Source organism: Rhyacophila brunnea, unplaced genomic scaffold (assembly GCF_057557595.1).
Source record: "Rhyacophila brunnea isolate RB1 unplaced genomic scaffold, BYU_Rbru_1.0 scaffold_45, whole genome shotgun sequence".
Taxonomy (NCBI): domain Eukaryota; kingdom Metazoa; phylum Arthropoda; class Insecta; order Trichoptera; family Rhyacophilidae; genus Rhyacophila; species Rhyacophila brunnea.
In genome coordinates, this window is record NW_028233120.1 from 1,063,924 (window position 1) to 1,086,536 (window position 22,613).

Sequence of the window (22,613 nt, forward strand, 5' to 3'; positions counted from 1 at the left end):
TCCATCCCCTATATAGCATATGCTTTCTGTAGTACATTTTGATTACAAACCCATCTTTAATAAGTTCGATAAATGATTTATAATCCCAGATAAAAACATATATAATCATGGTCTAAAAAATTTCTTTTCAATAAAAAAAACAATAAACTAAGATCACTAAAGATAAAAAAAGTCATTAAATATATTTATGCATTTTTTATGAATACTGAATACTTTATATTAAAGAATTTACTACAATATAACAGAATCTATCTAAATCCGTTTTCTTTGATTTGAATCAAAGACGCTATTTACAAACTCTTATTATATAATCATAAAAAAAGAAGCAATAATTTTATAATAGATTCATGCGTTCTTTATAATCTATAAAATAGTAAAAAAAGATTTTTCTGTTGAAAGCAAACACCAATAGTATACGTATTACATATGACTTTTCTTGGTTCTTATATATATTTATATTTTATTCTGTAAAAACATATAATAAATTTGTCTTAATGCGTTATATTTTACATATGTATTATATTTAAAAACGGGTCCTTTCCATTTACTTAAAGGCCGTTAGAATATTTTACTAGTATTTATAGAATTTTTATCTAACTATCACAAAAAAGTGTTTTAGAGGCTGTTTTTTATGAATATTATATATTATATTTGGAATAAGTTCAACGATGAATTTCATGTAAAAATACAAAAGCTTTTATTGTATAAGAAAACTCTCTACTTTTCTTTATTATCATTTAAAGTTTGGATTGTTAATTTTTCATTTTTATTATATTTGTTTGCGCTGATTTTCATCAAAATTTTCATTATTGTTTTTGTTATTTTCGCATTATAATTGGCTTAAAAATAAATAAGAATTATTTTTGGACCTCACGCTCTTTATTGTACAAAATCCATGTCAAAAACACATTAAAACTGCAAAAACGCGTAAAAAGCTATTTAAACATAACTGGGATTTGTATTGATATTTTGTAATAGTTCTAATATTTAACTCGTTTTTATGCCTAATCGAATGAGGATTATGTATGCATTTTTATATATTAAAAGTTATTTTTTTATATTTTATGGTTGAAGTAGTTGTGTTATGACTTTTTTTATCTCTATTCTAATTCCGGGTGAAAAGATGCTTTCTATGGATATTATTATAGAAGATATATGCATACTAGTTATAACCTAGCTTTTCTTAGGCAATGAGAATCGTATTTTTTAGTAATTTTATACAACAATATCAGAGAGACAGCAAAAATAAGTATATTTATTTTTGATTAATCTAAATAATATAATACATCTTTGAGAGATGTTAAATAACGTATATATTTATACTTTCTACGTTTTTTAACACATGATCGTGCTAATTTCACTTGTATAAAAATCATATTTTTTGTATTTTTTGCAATGAGCATTTGACTTTCTATAGTATTTGCAAGTCTATTTAATAGGAATTTGATGAAAAACGCATTAAGAGTTAAATAAATAATATTATCGAATTTCTGGATTTAATAAAGCAATTTATCACGTATTAATAGAATACTGAAATTTCGATCGATTGAATTTTTGTCACATGTCTCTTTTTCTAATATAAAATGATTGCATGAAAAGTTTTAAGAATGTGATAAATATTGTATTTTTGTGAATTTTTATAGCTATTAAAAAGTAGTAAATATATAAATTCGTAAGTTTCTGTAGGAATTCATCGAACAAAAAAATTTTAATGACTTAATGGTTATCATATTACATGTAGAAACTTTTAATTTATGTATAAAATGTATTTTTTATAGAAAAAAGTTATGATCGTGTTATAGAAAAACGTCTTTAAACAATGTCATATAAAAGTAATATAAATACCATCTCTTACTACTAAAATTTCATACAAATTTTTTTGGTGTTTCTCTAGTAAAGAAATTACAAGACCTTCTAGAAGATCTCAGAAAATTACATTTAGATATATCTGTTTATTTTTCAGATTTAAATTTGGTTTTTTTACATCGACATGGAAAATAATACTTGTAGCTACAAATAAGAGGGACGATTAAATTTTTTAGCACCGGCATATTTTATCTAGTTAAAACTTTGCATTGGGCAATATAAGTTTTTGCGTAATGCCATATGATGAGAATTAGTATAGGCCTACATTTAGATATTTTTGTTCTGTATATGATTTTTTTAAGTTGAGTACATACAAATACAGCATATGAATTGATTTGCACGGAAAATATTAACCACGCATCAGAAAAAAATTTTAATCAAAAACATAAAATATAAAATTTTTCCGCATTAAATGTATAAAATCAAAAAAAAATAGCAAAATTTATACACATAAACATTTTTTTATTTGTCAAAAATGTGTTTAGTAATTAGAAACACTACAAGCAAGACAAGTCCAAAATTCTGCAGGATTCTCATTTATATCTTTTTTAAAAATAATTGAGAGAAAAACATATTGCTATTATCACATAATTTGTATTATATCTGTTCCAAAGCATATATAAAAATGAAATATAAAAAATGTCAAGCTATTAGAATGACTATAAAATCAAAAAACTAACAGTAAAATGAGATCATATTGTAAAAATTGTTGCAAAGCGCTTTGAATATATATGTGTAGCAAAATTGCTTGTTTTAAAATGAAAAAGTGTTATTCTTATCATTAGATTGTTCGGAAATGCAGGAGAATCATGAAAACACATATGATAAAATTTGCAATAGCAAATAAATAAACAAAAATAAATATGTTTATATTGCATATATACAATTTGATTATCTGATTGTCATCTGAAAAATATAAATTTTATGTAATTTTTATTGCCTTTATAAATTCGGTATTTGACTATATGCCGAATTCTGAACAATAACATTTATTGAAAAATTTAATGAATGTTTTTATATTGAGAACAGAACATTTTAGTATCAGCATGATATAATATAAAAAAAATCGTTAAAATACACTAGAAAAACGTCTCTTTTGTTTAAGGAATTTTTTAATTGATGCATGTGAGTGAAAACTGTATATTCTGTGTGTGTGATAGATAAGATAGACAACTTAATTACCAGAAAAATATAGTATTTTAAGAATACGAGATTTCATAATATAATCAAAAATTATATCAGTATGTTAAATGTATAAAATATAAATTGTATTTTGATTTTCAAATAAAAATGAATCTTAAAAAATATATAGGAAAAATGTTTAAAAAATTAAAATTTGATATATAAACGGCATTTATACTGTTAATTTATAGAACATGAATATATTAAAAGCACTGAGAAGAAAATATATATGAATCTATATGTCAAACATACAACTAAAATCGAATTTAGCAGATAATTAAATTTAAAGTCTATAAACTTCTTAAAAACTTTATTATAATTAAACTCTATATTGAATTTTAATCGAACACTAAATGATAGCACAAACAATCGATCCATTTACAAAAAGCCTTGACCAAATCATAAGCATAAAAATATATAGCAAAAACCGATATAGATAGAATGTTAGAACGAGATTCTTTTATATAAAAAATGCACATCTACAAATATAAAATACACTTTACTGGAATAACGCGTGCATTCAACACAGAAACAGTTACTTTTTTGTTGTAAATGACACTTAGAATAAAAAAATTATATTAAATGAAAAAATATAATAGAAAAATAATAATAAATCACCCCGAGAACGTTAGGTAAAGCATAAAAAATAGTCATTTTTGTTAATTACAGCTGTAACCAGTAGTAATGCTATAATGTAGGCTTAAACCGCTCCAAGAGAGAATAGAACACATAATTTAAGATGATAAAACAGCCTTTTTGCTATGAAAAAGAAATTTCGTAAACCTAAACTAAAATATAAATTTATAAATTAGTTATATTTGCTAAATAGTTAAGACAAGTAATAACATGTAACTGTACTTTGACGTCTAAAATATAATGTATATCGAGAAATAACACGTGCTATTTATAATTAATCACATATTCGAAAATAATATCGCTAAAGTAAATTAGCAAAATCTTGTAAAGAAATGTGGACCAAATGTAACGTCATATTAAAATCTATTTAAATAAGAACAGGTGATGGAAAATATATAATAATATATATTCCATAACGCAAACATGTAGAAAAATCGCTGATTTTACAATAGAAATATACAAGGAAGCGGTACCTTATAGATAATTTTTTCTATAAAAAAATAATCATAGATAATATAGATCATACAAACACGTTGCAAAAAAAAATACGGAAGTAGTATAAAATCCTTACAAATTAGAAAGTAGAAAAATATACGATAGATTAAAATTCACACATAAAAAGTATAAACAATATACAGTGAAAATGGATATATTAGACTATTACAAATACAAGTGTAATTCAGCCGGATAGAAATGATTTATAATAACTCCACCACAAAAAAAAACCTTTTTTTTTTAATAGAAAAGAAAGCTATAGCATTCAGAGAGTATTTTTGTGATGCAAATAAAAGAAAAATATACTGAAAACATGTGCAATTATATTTCAAATATTATTTTCGCTTTTTCTCCTTAAATAGGAACAATATAGAATATAAATTTAGAAAAAATAAATAAAATGCGAGTGCATTTATAAATCAAAACCATATAAAACTTTATGCATATAACAGAAAATGACATAAGGTAAGTTATTTTAGGTTTAAAAGCTATTTAATCACAATTTTATTCAATTCGAGTAAAATTACAAGTCATAAAAACATTGTAAATTTAATTGGATTTCTACTAAAACTGGATGAAATGTATATTCTCTGAAATTTTAAGACGGTAGAAAAACTAAAAGATAATATTCATTATGTAGGTTTTGTGATTACATGTATGAAATACAACTCTAAAATAGTCAGAAACCACAAATTTAAAACATTTTTAATTGTCTTGTAAAATAAGGAATGCATATTAGTGATTATCAGTATATAAACTATACATTCTTTTGTGCAATGATGATTTTGAAATTAGTGAAAATGCTAAGTATATAATTAAAGTTGCGATATAGGTATACAGTATGAAATATACTGAAATCTTATATATTTAGGTATGGTATGGTTTAGTTGGTTATTTAAGTCAAACCACAGTAAAGTGTCGCAGGTTCCACTTCCACCCACCCGGTAATTTCCGAAACGAATAAACTCTACAGTAAAATTCCCAAAGAGGCGGCCAGTGAACAGTTTAAGATGATAAATTTAGCATGTACAAGCCATGAGATATAGTGCGTTGCTGTGTTAGACGTTCAAATGTGTTTCCAGAATAGATAAGATCCCATCCGTCAGCAAGGATATAGGTAGTTGTTGTAGCATGTAACTCTTAGCGATGAAAATGACAGAATCTCATTCCCTTCACAATATTACTGCCGCCTATAAGTAAAATGCTCAATTCACGGTGTATACGGGTCACAATGAGTGCTGGATGTGCTTCACAGTGAGACGCATCAGTTGTGCAATAGTTCCTAATAGTAAAAAGCGAACTGTATATTAATAAATAGATGTAAAACAGCGTAGAATAAAGTTATTATGTTTAGAAGTTATTTTTAAGTATTATATAAAATTGTTTAGTGTGTAACTGGATTCGCATTAAGGTTTTTATTTACTTCGTATTCGATGAAATTTTTGTTTTTCACTTTTAAAATTTATATCTACTATATTTATTTCTACAAAATTGAATTTTCAGAAGTTATCTTATATGAAAATCGCAAAAATTCAATATACAGATAGTTGTCTATTTCAATAAAATATATTTTTTTAATAAATTACACGATCCGAAGATCTACGTCATATTGATACTTGTTGTTTCTTAGTGCATAGAAAGTATATCAAAATTTTTTTGAACATTAAATGTGATTTATAATAAAATAAATATGGTATCTGTTATTATTTACCTTTTTTGGCCTTTATCTAACCTAAAATTTAGTTAAAACAATCTTGAAGGTATTTTTAATAAATATTATAGCGCTTTAATATTAAAATTATCATAAAGAAATATATATATCTATCAGAATTTTTTTTATTTTCATATGAATAAGATTGGAGGTTCTTATTTTAGTATACATAATATCTGCCGTGCAAATACATTACATTAGTAAATCAAGAAATAGACACTAAAAGCATTTTTTTGTATATAAAAATAAATATAAAACTCCGCTGAGGATTAAAGAAATTTAAACTTAAAGTAAAAATGGATAAAATAAATCAAACATTCGCAAAAAAACACAATATAAAATATAATTAAGTACATTTTTTTTTACATCGTATTATAAAAAATCCTCAGATTTACCCATTTAGTTTCCACTATAAAACCTATACGATAAATTTTATTTTTCTTATGTTTATTTTTTTGCAAAATTTCTTATGTTCATTACAAAAAGATGATACGTGGAACTATGTTTTTCTAGAAAATAACATTTTTTTTTGGTTTTCCTTAAACGTTAAAATCTAAATCCTAACAATATAATTTACAAAGAAAAATATAGCAAACTTAATGGCTCTTATCTTCATAATTTTTTTTATGAATTGTAGATAAATTCTTATTGTGTTTCACTTAGTCCTACAATAGAAAACAGCGATAAATAATTTTTATGTAAGAATTTACTACACTCTTGCTTTTTTTCTTGTCATTGGCGCATATATTATTTTAATTAATATGAATCAACCTATCTTTTGACAAAATTGTAAATTATATAAAATATAGTTAAAGTAAAAATAATTTTGTATATTATTCGATTTGTTTATGACATAAAAATAAAATTGCAGTTGTAACACACTCTAACATAGTTTAAATCTCTTTTTTTGCATACTATAAAACCACATGTTTCAAATATTATCTGAGTTTAACATTAATAAAATTATGATTGTTGTAGTTTTGTGCGCAAAATTCAGTTTACAATACATTGTAAATTACTGTATTTATATTGTCTTTTTATCATTCAATATAATAAGCTTAAATATTTATTAATCATTTTTTTATTTTTTTTTAGTAATATCTTCGTGTGTATTAGTGTATGATAAACAGGTGAAAATAAAATTAAATTTATTATAATTTAATACATAAAATTTTTTCATATTTGTTATACTACATGATAATCATAAAGATATGAACAGGATATTTAACATTGCAATATACTGGCATATATATACTGTTAAGAAATCATATTCTGAATTAAAATTTTTTTGACACATGAATATGTGATCGGATTACAAAATATAGTATTTTTAGTATAAAAAAGTATAATTATACAATTAAATAATGCTGATTGATTATTTAATGTGTCTAAACTATTGTTACCTTATACTTGGCATTTAATAATCTAATAACGAAAAAAGCAAAAATATAATTGTTAATATATTACTAAATTTGTTAAAAATCATCATACAATGAATTTGGGATTGAACAATAGAGAAAGCTATAAATATTTGCATTTTACAGTAAAAATATATATCCTCACTATAAAAATTTAAAAAGTAAAATTTATAAACTATTTATATGATAGATAGGATATTTTTTTATGCCTTTATGTACACTTATCATCTGAATAAAATAGATTATCTTACTGTATTACAAATGTACAAACTTAATTTGTTAATATTTTTAAATATATATGCGTTGGTTTTTGAATTTAGATGCAAAAAAAACAGATTAATATATTATTTAAATGAGTAGATATACATTCTGTATACTGATAGCTACGTGTCTAAGAAAAACTGCATATAAATATTTCCTATTTTTTAGTTCAAAAATACACACTAAATATTTTCAGCACTTTTATATGCAATTTAATATATACGAATAATATGTTGATATCAATATTTTGTCAAACTTTTTTTTTTCCATATCTACTTGCTTTCTATATGTTTTATATAATTTATCAAAGATTTTATTCAGTGCGTATATTCGTCCGGAATTTGCGATCATATAAAAATCTATTTGTGGTAATAAAGTCGATTACCATATACTCAAGATTTAAGTTTATTTTTTATATAAATCTATTAAACGCGCCAAGATTTACAGAAAATCAAAAATAAATCTATATAATTTTATTAATATTTAAAACCACTTTTTTTTTAATTTTCTTGTAACAATAGTTATTCTGATAAAAAAAACTAAATTGGAGTCTAATACTATTAGTGCATGTTTTTTCAATAAAAAGCAGAATTTATTTTAGCTATCATTTTCTTCGGTATTATCTTGTGTACTTTTGTAAATTTATGATTCTCTAGGATGTTAAATTAACCTTTTTATTATAGCGTTATTGACACTATATGCCATAGAATCCCTGTTTTAAGCTCATATATGACCTTTTAAAACTCTGAAATCAATATCTCAATAACATAGACATGTAAGAAAACTAGTTTTGGTGTTTTAAGACTATGTATTTTTAGTTCTAAAAAAATCTTACGCATTTATGTTCTTTTGCATGCAAAGTAACAATCCTACATTACTTGCATATTGTCTGTTTCTAATATAATAGAGCATGTTATGGGTTGAAAATCTTATAACTTAATAAAGTATCTTAAGGAATCTATTTGAAATATATTGTATTCTTTTGGCTGAAACTTATTAAGTTTGATAAAATGATCGTTATGCGTATAGACTGATATCGCAAGTTTTATGTAATCCATAAAAAATTTTTCAAAGGATCCCACTGTTTTGTTATATAAAACAGCACCATAGCACATACTAAAAAATAAACAGCGCAAAACCTATAGTTTATGCTTTTTCGTAAAAACACTTCTTGTATGAGAAGATATAAATTTATATATATAATAAACACTGTCGTATAGAAATTGTACAGTTTAAAAGCATCCCTACCCATTGTGCAATAACTTTTGGGAATGCCGAATGATTTAAGATATTTTTTTGGATTTTTTAAATTCAATATATTTTTACCTTTACATTATGTATTTTGTATTTAAAAGCTTTTGGCATGTAATTTTTATAATTTAATGCTAGAAGCAATACTTTACGTCATTCTATAGTACCTTTGCAAGAATTTTGCTAAGAACATTAAAATTTATTTTCTTTCTATATGCATAATACTATAAAATACCTATCTAAAAACACATTTTCCGTGTATTTCCGTTATTTGTAGATATTATAATTGTTATATGGAATACATATTTTCTTATAAATTAAGTTGTTTTCTAAAGTGTTAAAAATATCAAATTTTAGAGTTCCCAATACAGTATTAGAATTTTAAACTATATTATTGTTTTTATTCGCTTATTTAGATAATGGCATATAATTCTTCTTTAATATAAATTTACTAACCAAATCATCAACAAAACCATTATAAAATATCTTTAAATATTTTTCCAATAAGAAACCAAAGTTTTTTGACGATTTATATATTAAAGCTTGTATCTCAGTATCTGATATAGGAATTTGTGTTTTTTATTCAAAGCTAAGAAATTAGTCTATTGATATAGCTGTAAAAAAGGTTGTCTTCTCTTCCTCTGCAACTTCTTTTGATGTTTTTGCTAATACATTCCAATCCTTTTCTTTCCGTACATTAAAATTTCCTTGTATTTATCTTCATTAGAAATTTATTATACTTTTTTTGCCTAGGACCATCTAAATCCTCTATTAGCTCTGTTGGATGATAAATATCGACTTGAAATGTAGTAGTAAATAAATTTTAATTTATATAAATTCCTAGTTCATATATGTAAACAATTATTTTTTTGTATTGAATTCATCTTTATTTAATTTACGATCAATCACATGTTTTATTTAAATCGAAAGAATCATGTTTAGATAAAAATAAAAAAATGATATACGGTTAGATGCATGTCTTTTATATCCTGTTGTATGATTTTTTGAACTGATTTCAATATTTCAATATCTTTATCAATTGAATCACAAATTTCAGATAACTTGCAAGTCAAAAAATTTTTTTTTTCTGTATGGTTATGCTAAAAAATATTTGTTGCACTTATAATAGGCACCATAATTATATATTATGGGATTAGAATACCAATTGACTTCAAGAAAAGATTTATAATCCATACAAAATTCTATATTATGGTTGTAAATTTCGTTTTTTAACTCGTTCGAAGTCTTTAAAGGTCTTAATGTCATTTCTAGATAAAAAATTTTTAATAGAATATAAATTTTCGTTGATTCTTAGATATATATGTTAACTAAATTATTCTGAAAAATTAAACATTATGTGTCAATCTAAACTACCTAGTTATCACTATGTAGAGTGGGGTCGCCTTTCTGTAGAAATAATGATAAAAATTCTTTTAATATGCTCTCAATTGCCTTTTCTGAAGAATTCTTCACCAGTAATTTTGTTTTTATGTTACATTTTCTTTCTTTAATCTTTTTTTGTTGACTATAAGATCACGCTCATTTATGATATTTTTGTTTTTCTGTGTTTTTTTTTATTTGCATTAGTCTAAACTTATTTAGTTTTGTTTCGTATTCCAGGAATATCATGATCGTGATATATCTTCATAACTTCATTCTGGCTAAACATCACAAAACATCAAAAATATGCATATTAGATGGCATCTCTATTCATACATTGAAATATTGCCAGCATAAATTTTCATATAATCTGTACATATTTATCACCATATTATCAATTTTTCTATTTATGGATTTTTTAAAATCATAAGTTTTTGATTTGGTCTAAGTGTTTGCGTAAAATGAGAATTATTGTTGCATTATTCCATAAAACCACAAAAAATCTAAGAAATATTAAAAAAAATAATAAACGCATAGATATGCATGTTGAATAAGTTTAAGTGTTGTTTTAAGGCGAAAAAAACCCTTTTGTGTAATATCTAAATGTAAAGATTCTAAAGGTTTTTTAAAGATGTAAACGTGATTATAATTTTTTTAAAATATACATAGCTTTTTTTCGTATATAGTTTTTTTTAGTCTAGAAAAGTAAATAAAATTCATAAAATTACACTTTACAAAACCTCATACTTAAGCTGATTGTTTTGCTGTTTTTTTTTGTATCCAATCGACTAGACTGTAAATTAAGATTTTCTTATACTGTATATATATAGGCTTTAGGTTTGTATTAGAGATTTTGAAGTAATCTCGAAATAAAACATTTATTATTTAGTGATCATTACACCTACTTAAACATTGATATTGAAATAATCTTTGGGATTAATTTTGTAAATTCTTGAATGAAGTTTGTGTAATGTAATGAGAAAGATTCAAAATATATTCTATAATATTATTTAAAATAACATATATCGAAATTGTTATTATTTTGTGTATTTTAACATACTTTTCTGCTCGTTTTATTTCAGAATAATGTACGTTTAAAAAATTTAACCTATTTTAATTGTTTTAAGAGCATTAGTATAACTTTAAATATTTCGAATTTAAAAAGTCTTCTTCCATGTGTATATGTAAAAGCGTTCAATAATATCTTTATAATAAATTACATTTTATCCCAATATTATTATAAATAAATATTTTCTAAGAGGTTAATAACCTGAATTAACTGTAAAAATTTTACATTTTTTTTTATATGCAATATGTTATGTATACCGGAATATTTACTAAATTTTTATAATATATGAAATCGGCTGATTTTCATTTATTATAGCCTAGTTTATAAATTAAGAAATAAGTTTTTTTCTTCAAGCTTAACTCGATTTTTTTTGTCTTCTACAGCAATACGAAAAACCTTGTTTATGTTTTCTATTTGCATATATTGTTTTTACCCGAACTCTGTTAATTTTTATAAAATCATGGTTTTTTTTAATACTATAGTTTTAATAAAGTAATCGGTTTTACTATTCACATCTTATAGGTTAATTTTTGCATAAAAAAATTACATAATACAATATATTCCTAAAATTTTGCATAACAATTATTTCTTAGGGGGCTGTAGCGCTGTTAGTTTATGAGCTTTTATATATAGCCCTAAAACCCTACACACCCATAAATACATATGAATTAGCAAATAAAAAAAAATTAATACGCGTTCTATAGCAACTGTACAGTTAAACTAATAAAGGAGAGACAAGCCGAAAATAAATTGTTAGTTTACTCTGTAAGATGCTATTATTTATATGAACATTATGTATATCCTTTATTGTTCAGCGTATATATGTAGATGAGTGGTATAAGGTGATAATAAAATCTAGCAACGATGATAAGTGGATTGAATATTATTTTCATGCATATCAACAACCATCAGGTAAAATATGTCATATCTATAGGGATTAACTTGTTGCAAGAAATTCGAAGGTACATCAGATAAGTTGGAATTTCTAATAGTCATAAAATAACCTCCTTAAAGGAAGGATCATTGTCGGAAAAAAACATTAAATAAGTACATTAGTATATGAAAAAATGCTTTATGTAGGATTTAAGGTATGTCAAACACGAATAGATTTAATAAAATTGTTTTTAAAAATATCTTTAGTAATCGTGTCGTATGGAGTAAAAAAATTATCAGATATATGCTGTAAAAGGGTTATTTTTTGATGTCAAAAACGTTCTAAATTTATATAAATATTCTTTTAGCACATTGAAAGTTCTTTCTGATTTTTCTCATAGTACCTCATCCTAATTTATAACACGAACGTATCATCAACTTCGCTATACTTATATATTTTATTCAAAGGAGAATATATATATGATAAGAAATCAAAAACCAACATTACCCAGTATAAGCTGTATTAATAAGAATGTTGAATTTATGTAAAAATTAAACATTTATAAATTCAATATCTGAGAACACAAATAAGATCACCAATATATGCGGATTTAGTAAATTGCTTTCTGGGTATTATTTTCCTATTACCACCATTAACTTTATATATTCTATGATTTGTGTAAGTTTCTATGTTTTATAGTTGTATTCTTTAAAAAAAAAATGAATATTTTAGAACAGCATTTTTTGCATCCATATATAAATTAAGGTGCGTTAACTCTCTCTGTAATATTACTCTGTAAATAATTCTACTTAAGATGGTAAATGTATGCACAATTATAATCTCGAAGAATGTATACATTGTTTCAATTATGGTAACAACGCGTTCTTCATGTGCAATTATTGTACTTTTAGAATTTAAATCTATATTTTTGCTTAAAAATGTATTTTGCAATATCATAGTTCTTTTTATCTGCAAGAACATAAAAACACAAATTAAATTGTAGTTAGATAAGCCATAGAACTATAGAAACCAATGAACTAATAAGATCAGAAACGACACGAGTATCTCGAATAAGATGTATATATGAGGTCGTACTACCGACTATATGTCAGATTTGTCGACGTTAAATAAAAAAGTTAAGCTTTAAGAAAAAATCAAAAAATTTTCATAGAAACAAAGAACAAAGACGTATATTGTTTTTTAAGACATAAGTTTGTTTTTTTTAGTGCTAAAAACATATATTGAATCATGACTTCTTAAAATGAATTTTGTGTTTTTTTTCTATTCGATATATCTTTTTTTGATTGATAATTGAATCACATTCCTGTCGTTGCAAGCCATTATTCATGAGGTTATGTTACTGCTATGTGGTTTACAAATTGTAATTTACCAAAATATTATACTATTTTATGATGACTTTTAAATACAAGTGTGGACTGTATAAACATGTACAACATATTTCAATAAAAGTTTCTCCACCTATTTTTTATTTTTCAAATGCTAAAAATAATGAATATAAACTATAAACATCATCATACAATATCAACATTAATTTTTTTCTTTATTATGTCATGATATTCGCTAGAAAATATTTTTAATATACACATTTTAAACTAAAAAAAGTAAAATGTTCATTGATAATTATTCGAATCGTTTTTATACATTCACAGTTGCTTGCAGTAAAAATATACTGTACCAAAAATATTGCCATTATATATGTTCAAAGAATATATGCATTGCATAAGGATGTTATTTCAAGGGTTATTTTTGATACGAATATATTATATGATTGTTTAACATATTTTATTGCCGAATTTTTGCTATCTCATATTTGACCTATATTAGTTATAAGTATTTTGTAGATCTCTAAAATTTTTCTTTTTCTTTCCTAATCTTATATTTTTATTATCGATTAAATGATAAATTCTTAAAAGAAGTAAAATACGATTTTAATTTTAACCGTGTCAATCGAGTCACTATTGCTATTACCCGTATAAGCTTTTTAATAACATTTATTACTATAAATTTGTAATTAGATATGTTCAGAGCATCATTTATATGTTTTTTTTTTCTGAATGCTTTTTTTACTGTCATTCGGTGTTATTGTATCCATACATGGGTGGTAACAATTACAAAAACTCTATTTATCAATACTTTTATGTGTGATAAAACATACCATTTATCATTTAGACATATGTATTGCGTTGCATATTTAAAATTTCAAAGTGACAGCTTACGAATAATATATTTTTACATTTTTTTCACAAATGTCATATATATAATTGAATGAATAATATGTAAAAATAGCCATATTTGGTAGAAAGGATTTTAAAATATTAAAAAAATACGTATGGAAGTTTTAATTATTGAATAATATATAAATCAAATTATTATTAAATATTTATGCTTTTTTTTATAAAAAATAAGCAAACCTGTATAAATTGAAAAACAACTTTTAATATTAATAGGTGTCATTATGTACATTGAAAGTATCAAATGTTCCTGATAACGTTAAAGAAACATTTTGAATAAAGAAAAATTGGATATATTTTGAAAAATAAAATCACAGTAAAATTATAAAAAAACTTAATTTTACTCCTATATTAACAATTTTATATTCAAATAAAATATTTTGACTTCTAACATCTATAAAAAGATAGATAAAATCAAATTCCTGAAAAACCACACTAAAATGATCAAAAATATTTAATACATTAAAGAGTCAAAAATTATGCTTTTTCGTAGTTTTCGTAAAATCTAATAAATGCTCAAACAATTGTTAAAATTTAAAAACGGCTACTAAGTCAATATGAATGCTGGTTTAAAATAATTATTTTAAAAACTAAATTCGGTCATCATTTTTGTAATTTAATCTCTACAAAAATCTAAAAGATGTTATTAATACGAATAATTTATTTCTAGGGACGGAATTAATTACAAAATTTCTGAAATGAATTACAAGCTTTTTATGTTCATAGGGCATTGTTTTCTTTGATAACGAAATTACATAACAAAATTAGAAAAAGTTACTAAAGACATAGTTTCTTGGTCATTAAATAAGTTTATATCTAGATTGTTAACTTATGTAGAAATAAAATCACTATATTCAACTAAAGTAAACTTTTATGATTTTATATAATTTTATAATATGTATAAACGTTATTAAGTCTTAAGAAACACATCTATATCAAAAATATATCGCTTGAGTTTTTAAAAATGTTTTTATTGTTAAATACTACACAAACATGATGCTTTCTGTTTGTTGAATGTCCCAAATGTTTGCCATAAATTTATAACATAAAAATCAAGTCATTTATTGTATAAGCATCTGTAAATCTAAATTCGAATTTCATAAAAATATTTTTAATGTCAAAAAAATCAATTGATGTGACATATTACACTCTTATGGTTTATTTAGGAGAGCAGCTTCTATACATTTATGGAAAAAAAGAATTAAATTTGACAGATATGTCACTAAAAAGTATATATAGCTATGCATTGAAAAAATATATATTATGATTCTTTATTTCTTATTTTCACATTTTTTTACGAAGATACCAAGTATAATTCCTTTTGCATATTGTAGCTATACAAACTATGCTGAAAATCTTCAAGAATTCACTGTGAAGGAAGAACTTGGTAATTCCACTGTGATAGAACAACTTCATGAATTCACAGTGAAAGAACAACTTTATAAAACTCCAGTAAAAGAAAAATTTCAAGAAATCACAACGAAGGAAGAACTTCATGAATTTGCAGTGTTGAAAGAACTTCATGAATTTCCAGTGAAGGAAGAACTTCATGAATTTGCAGTGTTGGAAGAACTTCAAGAATTTCCAGTGAAGGTTGAACTTCAAGAAAATGCAGTGAATGAAATTAAAGAACTTGCGAGTATATATTTCGTTGAAAACGTATATAGGGAGCACTCTGATTTATATCAACACGCTATGAAACAATGTAACAATGATTATGCAGCAAAAGAAGAAAATGCTGTTATTTCTGTCCATCGTAAAAATGATATAACACGGAATCCGAATGATAAATATGCAGATATAGGTTATAATATAAGCGCTAAGGAATACATAAAATGCAAAGATATGATTTTAGATATCGAAAGGAATCTTACATCATGCAATTCTGATGGTATATGCCAAACTTCTAGTGATTCAAAGGGTTTCATAGATCCAACTCTTTTTTATAAGAGTAAAGTAGCATGTTATTGTGGAAATTCGAAAAATATGGTCCCGTGCTGTGATTTAGAGAAAGAAAAAAAATATCATAGGCAAAATATTGGGCATTATTCAGAGGCTCATACTATTTATGGAATTGAAGATACTGATCAGGCAACCATATCACAAGAAACAAACTTCTTATGCAATTCAAAAACTTCAGAAGAGGGTAAGAAAATATGTTTAAATGACACATTTGGATCTTTAGATAAAAATTTTATTCTTTATTCTGAAAAAGATATGGAAAATAAAAACCCGTATCCAACTGAAACCATTTCTCAAGAAATGTGCAATATCAAAAATAAATCTGCTTATAAATATAAAAAAAGAGGACCAGACTCATCAAATCAGATCAATCGAACTTTTAGCTTAGATACAAAATATAAACCAAACCTAAATAAACAATTAAACAAACAAGCGCTTGCTAATAAACGTATAAAAAATTGCATTGGTCAAGTGAACAGAAGAAATACAATAAAAGAAAAACACTGCGGTTTTTATAGACATTTTCTGTATATTAGCAAACAAAAAGGTTTAGATAGTATTGATAGCATGTTTATGCATAAAATATTGGAGGAGTTTACAATAAAATATTATAAAAAACCACGAAAATGTCTTAAACCAAAAATTATGTTTGATGAAAGAATCAACAATTTCAATGAATTTTTAGTATTTGTTGACTCATATAATAAAAATATGGATTATAATATTGAGAGTTGCAATCCAGAAAAAATTAAAAAAAACATAAAAATACAACTTTCTACAATCGAGCTTAGTTTTAGACATGTTTGGCCTGAAAATGAATATAAGAAATCATATGAATATTTTATTCTGAAAAAACAAGAATGCAAGCAAAACATCGGAATGTTCCTTTTAACACCCGAATGTTTTTTTATGATCTTCGAATTGAATATAACAGCGAAAATAAAAAATGGTTTTTTTAATTTCAGAATTGTAAATCTTCTTAAGGTAATTTTGGAAATTAGCTCTTCTGTTTATAATAACTCAACGCGAAAAAAGAACAGTTCAGATATAGATTTGTATTCAAAAACAAAAAAATGTGAAAGGCAACTTTTGTTTGTAATTCGTCAGCTATCATTGCACACAAAGAGACTTTCACAACCAAGAATGCAAACATACAATATTCTATTATATAAAATACTATTAACCACTGAAGCGATTATACTTGAAAGATACGACAAAATCGGATCTGAAGCTTACGAAAATTATATATGTCCTCTTATGGAGTTTTTGTACATTTTTTTTTGGCAATCATATAAATCTGATAAAGTTTTATACTTTGAAGGCATTGAAAGCATTTTAAATTTTGCTTTCGAGATTGACGAATCGAATATAATAGAAATTTGTGACAAATTCTACATATATTATCTAAGAAATAAGAAAAAATTGTTTTTAAACAATATCAACTATATATTAAAATTGAAATATAAAATTTTTAACGAAGACAGTACGAACGATTTCTTGTACTGTTTGGAACAGTATAAAAATGATGATTTCAGTTCCTTTATCAGAATTGCTGAGTTTTTCAATTCAAAGCTTCGGCATTTTGCTTGAACTAATACCTCTTTTGATGTTGAAATAAATATATTGTATTTTTAATATTATTTAGCCAGCAATATACTGAAAATATGAAAGATTTAATCATATATAAGATAATTGTTATTCTTTATAACCATGTTTTCATATAAATAACTTTTAGTGTAAAAGCTTAAAAAACCCTTTATCAACTCCCATGATAAAAAATATTATTTATTTTTATGAAATGACTGAATCTTACAACCTGTATTGCAAATTTTGATCTTATGGACTTAATTATATACATATTGGCGGATTTTTAAATCATGGGTATGTCAATATAAAAACTCCGTTAAACTCCTATAAAAATATTTTCTTAGAACACTTTAAATTGAGTTTTTCTAAAATATTTTGTTTTTGAGCCATTTCTAGTATGGAAGCAGGGCTTTTATGTCTGTATGGACTATTAGTTTTGCCCTATAATCAAATTAAGCATTTAAAAAAATATTAAAAGATGTATTATTATTCTACATGCATCCTTGAAATCTGTAAAAAAATCATTTGATAACATTCTTCCAAAAATTATCAGGGTCATTAACTTTTTAAATCTCAAATTTTATTGGCATGTTTAACCGAAATAAAAATATGAACCTTTATGTAATTATACATATAAAATGGAAAATTAAATACAAATTACACAAAAAAAAATATTGACAGATACATTGGAGTTAATATTCCTCATCGTAAAAAGATAGATTTCTGTGTTTTTTTTTCTTGTTTACCCTTATTTATGTTTTTAGTGTATATAAAGATGTCAAAAACATATGTGAACAGACAAGAACATTAAGTTTTTATAACTTCATATATGTGCTTCTGCTTTGTATGCTAATTTTAGGCTTTCTATAGGGCAAGAAACTACCATATTTTACGTTCTAAAATTTTGTAAAACATGTTAAATCGAGAGCATTCATTGGCAATACTTGCGACGAAAAAATATAAAATATTTAGGTGTATTTATTTGGTTTATTCGAATATGATTTTATAAAGAAAAGAATATTTAATAGATAAAGAGCACAATATAAGTTATATATGTTATAGAAATAAAAATCTATATAATCAGCTAATGTGCAATTGCTTTTATAATTTTGCTATATAAATATCCGAATACTCGTAGAAGCCAGTATATGTGCATACCATCCTAACAATATGCCAATTGTGTTCAAATTAATATTATGAAATCTGTTATTAGAATTATATACATATATCATCCTAGATCTTGGTAAAAACTATGTTTTAATGTAAATATCTCCACATAATACGCTTGATTCATGAAGTTTTTGATCTTCTATCTATTATTTACAGAAATTTTAAACAAGCTAAAGAATACAAAAAATATCTTGCAAAGTATCTTTTAACAAATTTCTATTACTATCGTATTTCTTTTTTTATAAATAACTTCTGCACTTTAAGCAACAATCTAGTATAGAAAAAACACTGAAACACACATTACAATTCCTCTATAAAATAAAAACTTTTTATGTATTTATATTTTATCTACCTTTTTTGATTTAACGCTCTTATCTATACATTTAAAAACATATGCATATTTATAAAAGCCCTAATTTTGCTATCAATCTATCTTAATTTATTTATGTAGTTCTGAAAACATCTAAAACATTAAAAACTAAATTTTATTGGTCAAAATAAGATTATTTGATTATTGTGTAATTATTTTTTTCTAAATATAATAGAAGTGTAATTTTCTTATAGACCGCCATTTTTATTATGATGATTTTTGACTGTATTATTGTGCAAAACCATATTTTTATCTACTGCTTAACATATCTGAAGCTAAATTAAATTATCTATTATACTTTTAGACCGTCAAAAATATATGTTCAAAAAGATTTATGGTACAAAGAATACAAATTATATTTTTTAAAATGCTTATGCGAAAAATTATTCGAAAAAAGATAAAATTTAAATTATAAGAAATATTATCAGTGAATATACATTAATATATAAGATTTTTTTATAAGAAATAATCTATAATGTTTAAGTATTTTAAAATATCTTTATAAAAACTTATTTGAAAAAATTGAAATTTTTATAATTTAAAAAGATATACAGTTAGCGAAAAAAACATAAAAATATTAGATTACATTAATATACATGGAATAATCTGAAAATTTGCAGGTATAAAAATCACCTAAACGGTGATATCGATTTTTTTCTATTAAACGTAATTTTTATATTTTTGGAAATCAATATTTTTATATGTGGTAATTTTTAACGCCTCGATTTTACTCATTAGAATAATTTATGCGCCTAAATTAAGCATGAGATTATGAAAACGCCAAAAAGCAAGCTTATATTTTGTCTATTATGTATATACTAAGTATTATAAGTCTATCTATTAGACTTTTGTAAATATAGACGATATATTGTAAAGAACGCATTTATAATGCGTAATCGGCTGATTTTTATACCACTACAAGAGAATCTATAAAAATTTACAAAAAAATAAGCACAGAATATAGATTGAATGGGTTAAAATTTCAAGGAAAAATTTAGAAAAAAAAAGAATGTGTTTGAGGAAATAATAATGGCAAGAAGTTATTAAAAAGATAAATTCAAAATAAATAAAAGTCATAAGTATTCAAAAAATAACGAATATCAACAACTTATATTTAATTAAAAATTAAAGATAGAAGATTAAAGTATATTATCTTGCTATAAGTTATAATAAAAGGCATTGACAGATAGCGTATGTATTTATAAATTGCAGTATTACGCATCGATAATAAATTCATGCAAAACTAACCATTTTTCTTATTTAATTTAGATAAAAATTTTTTGATTTCCTTTATAATTATCTTTATATAAAGAAATTTATTTTTACACTAATTTTTTTTTGTAAAATGCGTCATATTGATCTTGAATTTTTTTTGGAAAAAATTTGAAAAAAAGATAAACAGAAATTTTCTAGGTTTAATACTGTATTAAGATAATTTCTAATTCTGTCAAACAACGATGAAAGCTAAAAATTGACTTTCTCAAGAATAATTTATATTTTTGTGGCATCAACCTCAATCCAAAACAACTTCTATATAGGCGCTATAAATATTAAAAAGCTATAAATGATCAAAAAGATATAAAAACTAGATAATACAGTTTAGTTTGATTTTCGTACAAAAAGTTAGGTCTATGTCTTTTAGTAGAGAAAAACCAATACGATTATGAATTTTTTAGTTCAAATATTTTTTAATATATGATAAAAAAATATCAAGCTTATATTTAATTATCAATTAGGTTTTTCTTTTATAGTTATAAGATTTAAAAGAAGAATAAAGAATTATCAATTTTGATTTTTAAAAAAAAAGCAAAGGTTTCATAATCAAAAGCAATTTAAATTAAAATTTATCGAAAAAAATTTAATGATAAAGTATGGATATAAAAGAATCGTTTTTTCGAATATTATCTTGCATATAAAAAATGTACATTTCTTGACTCACAGCTTTTACGTGTAAAAGAAGCTTATATTAAAAATAATTTTATTATATATAATAATCACTGATTTGTGATTTATCAAAAAATAAGAATCTGAATATATATTATAGTCATTTTTAATACAAATGAATATTATATATTGTACTGTGTTCAACTATAATCAACAAAAAAAAGATTTAATTTTTTTGGGTGAATCTATTTAAGTTATTTAATTGTGTCTATAAGGCGTGATTACGGATATTCATCTAAAATAATTTGATTTTGACTTTTTCAACAGAATATTGTACAATTGTAATATATTTATATGATGTAATAAAAATGTACTAATCAGCAATAGTTATATAAAGCTTTGTAATGATATAATATTAGGCTCGAATTATTATAAATTTTTAATGTTTTCTTAAAAACCTTAAGCTTAACCAAAAAAATTTGTCTCTTTTTGTATTTGTCATCATGAATCAGAAGTTTTTACCATATTTATATTATAAAAAAAGAGAACTTTTAAAAAACAAGTTAAAAAATGTATTTATAAGTAACTCATATAGCCAAACACTCGTTTTTACACTTCTATCTTAGCATTATAGATATCATCTGCTGCAAATACTACAATTAAGAAGCAAAAATTTCTATAATTCACAGCGAATTTACTTTTATCAGATTATTTCTATATTTGTTACATATGAAAGTATACTTCAAACCTCGTAGAAACTTATTCTTACCTCTTGTAATTCTCTGTCAGGATCTTCCAGTACTTCTTGTCACCCGTTATCCACATTAATGTGGCCATTTCTCTTAGGTGCCGGTCATTATGAATGTGAATCATAATCCTTCGTCTGTTTTTTGCTAATGCATACGAGAAACAACCACATATCGATTTAACCTATATCCTTGCTTAACAATGTTGGATTTTATCTTAGCTTGTGGCACAGATTAAATCTTTACACCAACCTCCTATTACTCAGGCTTATCATTCTTTGTACGATTTTTCTGCAAGTTTTTCTAGTAAGCTCCTTAAGTACTTTTCTTAGAAGTAAATTCGTATGAAAAAATGGTGGATACAGTCGATGTCTAACCCGAGACTACTCAAAAAGCCACAATAAAAAACTACCAACCATACTACCCGCATGATAAATCGCAATGCCTTGTAAATTTTATTAAAATGTCTAATTTATAGTATTGTTCTATAAATAATAGA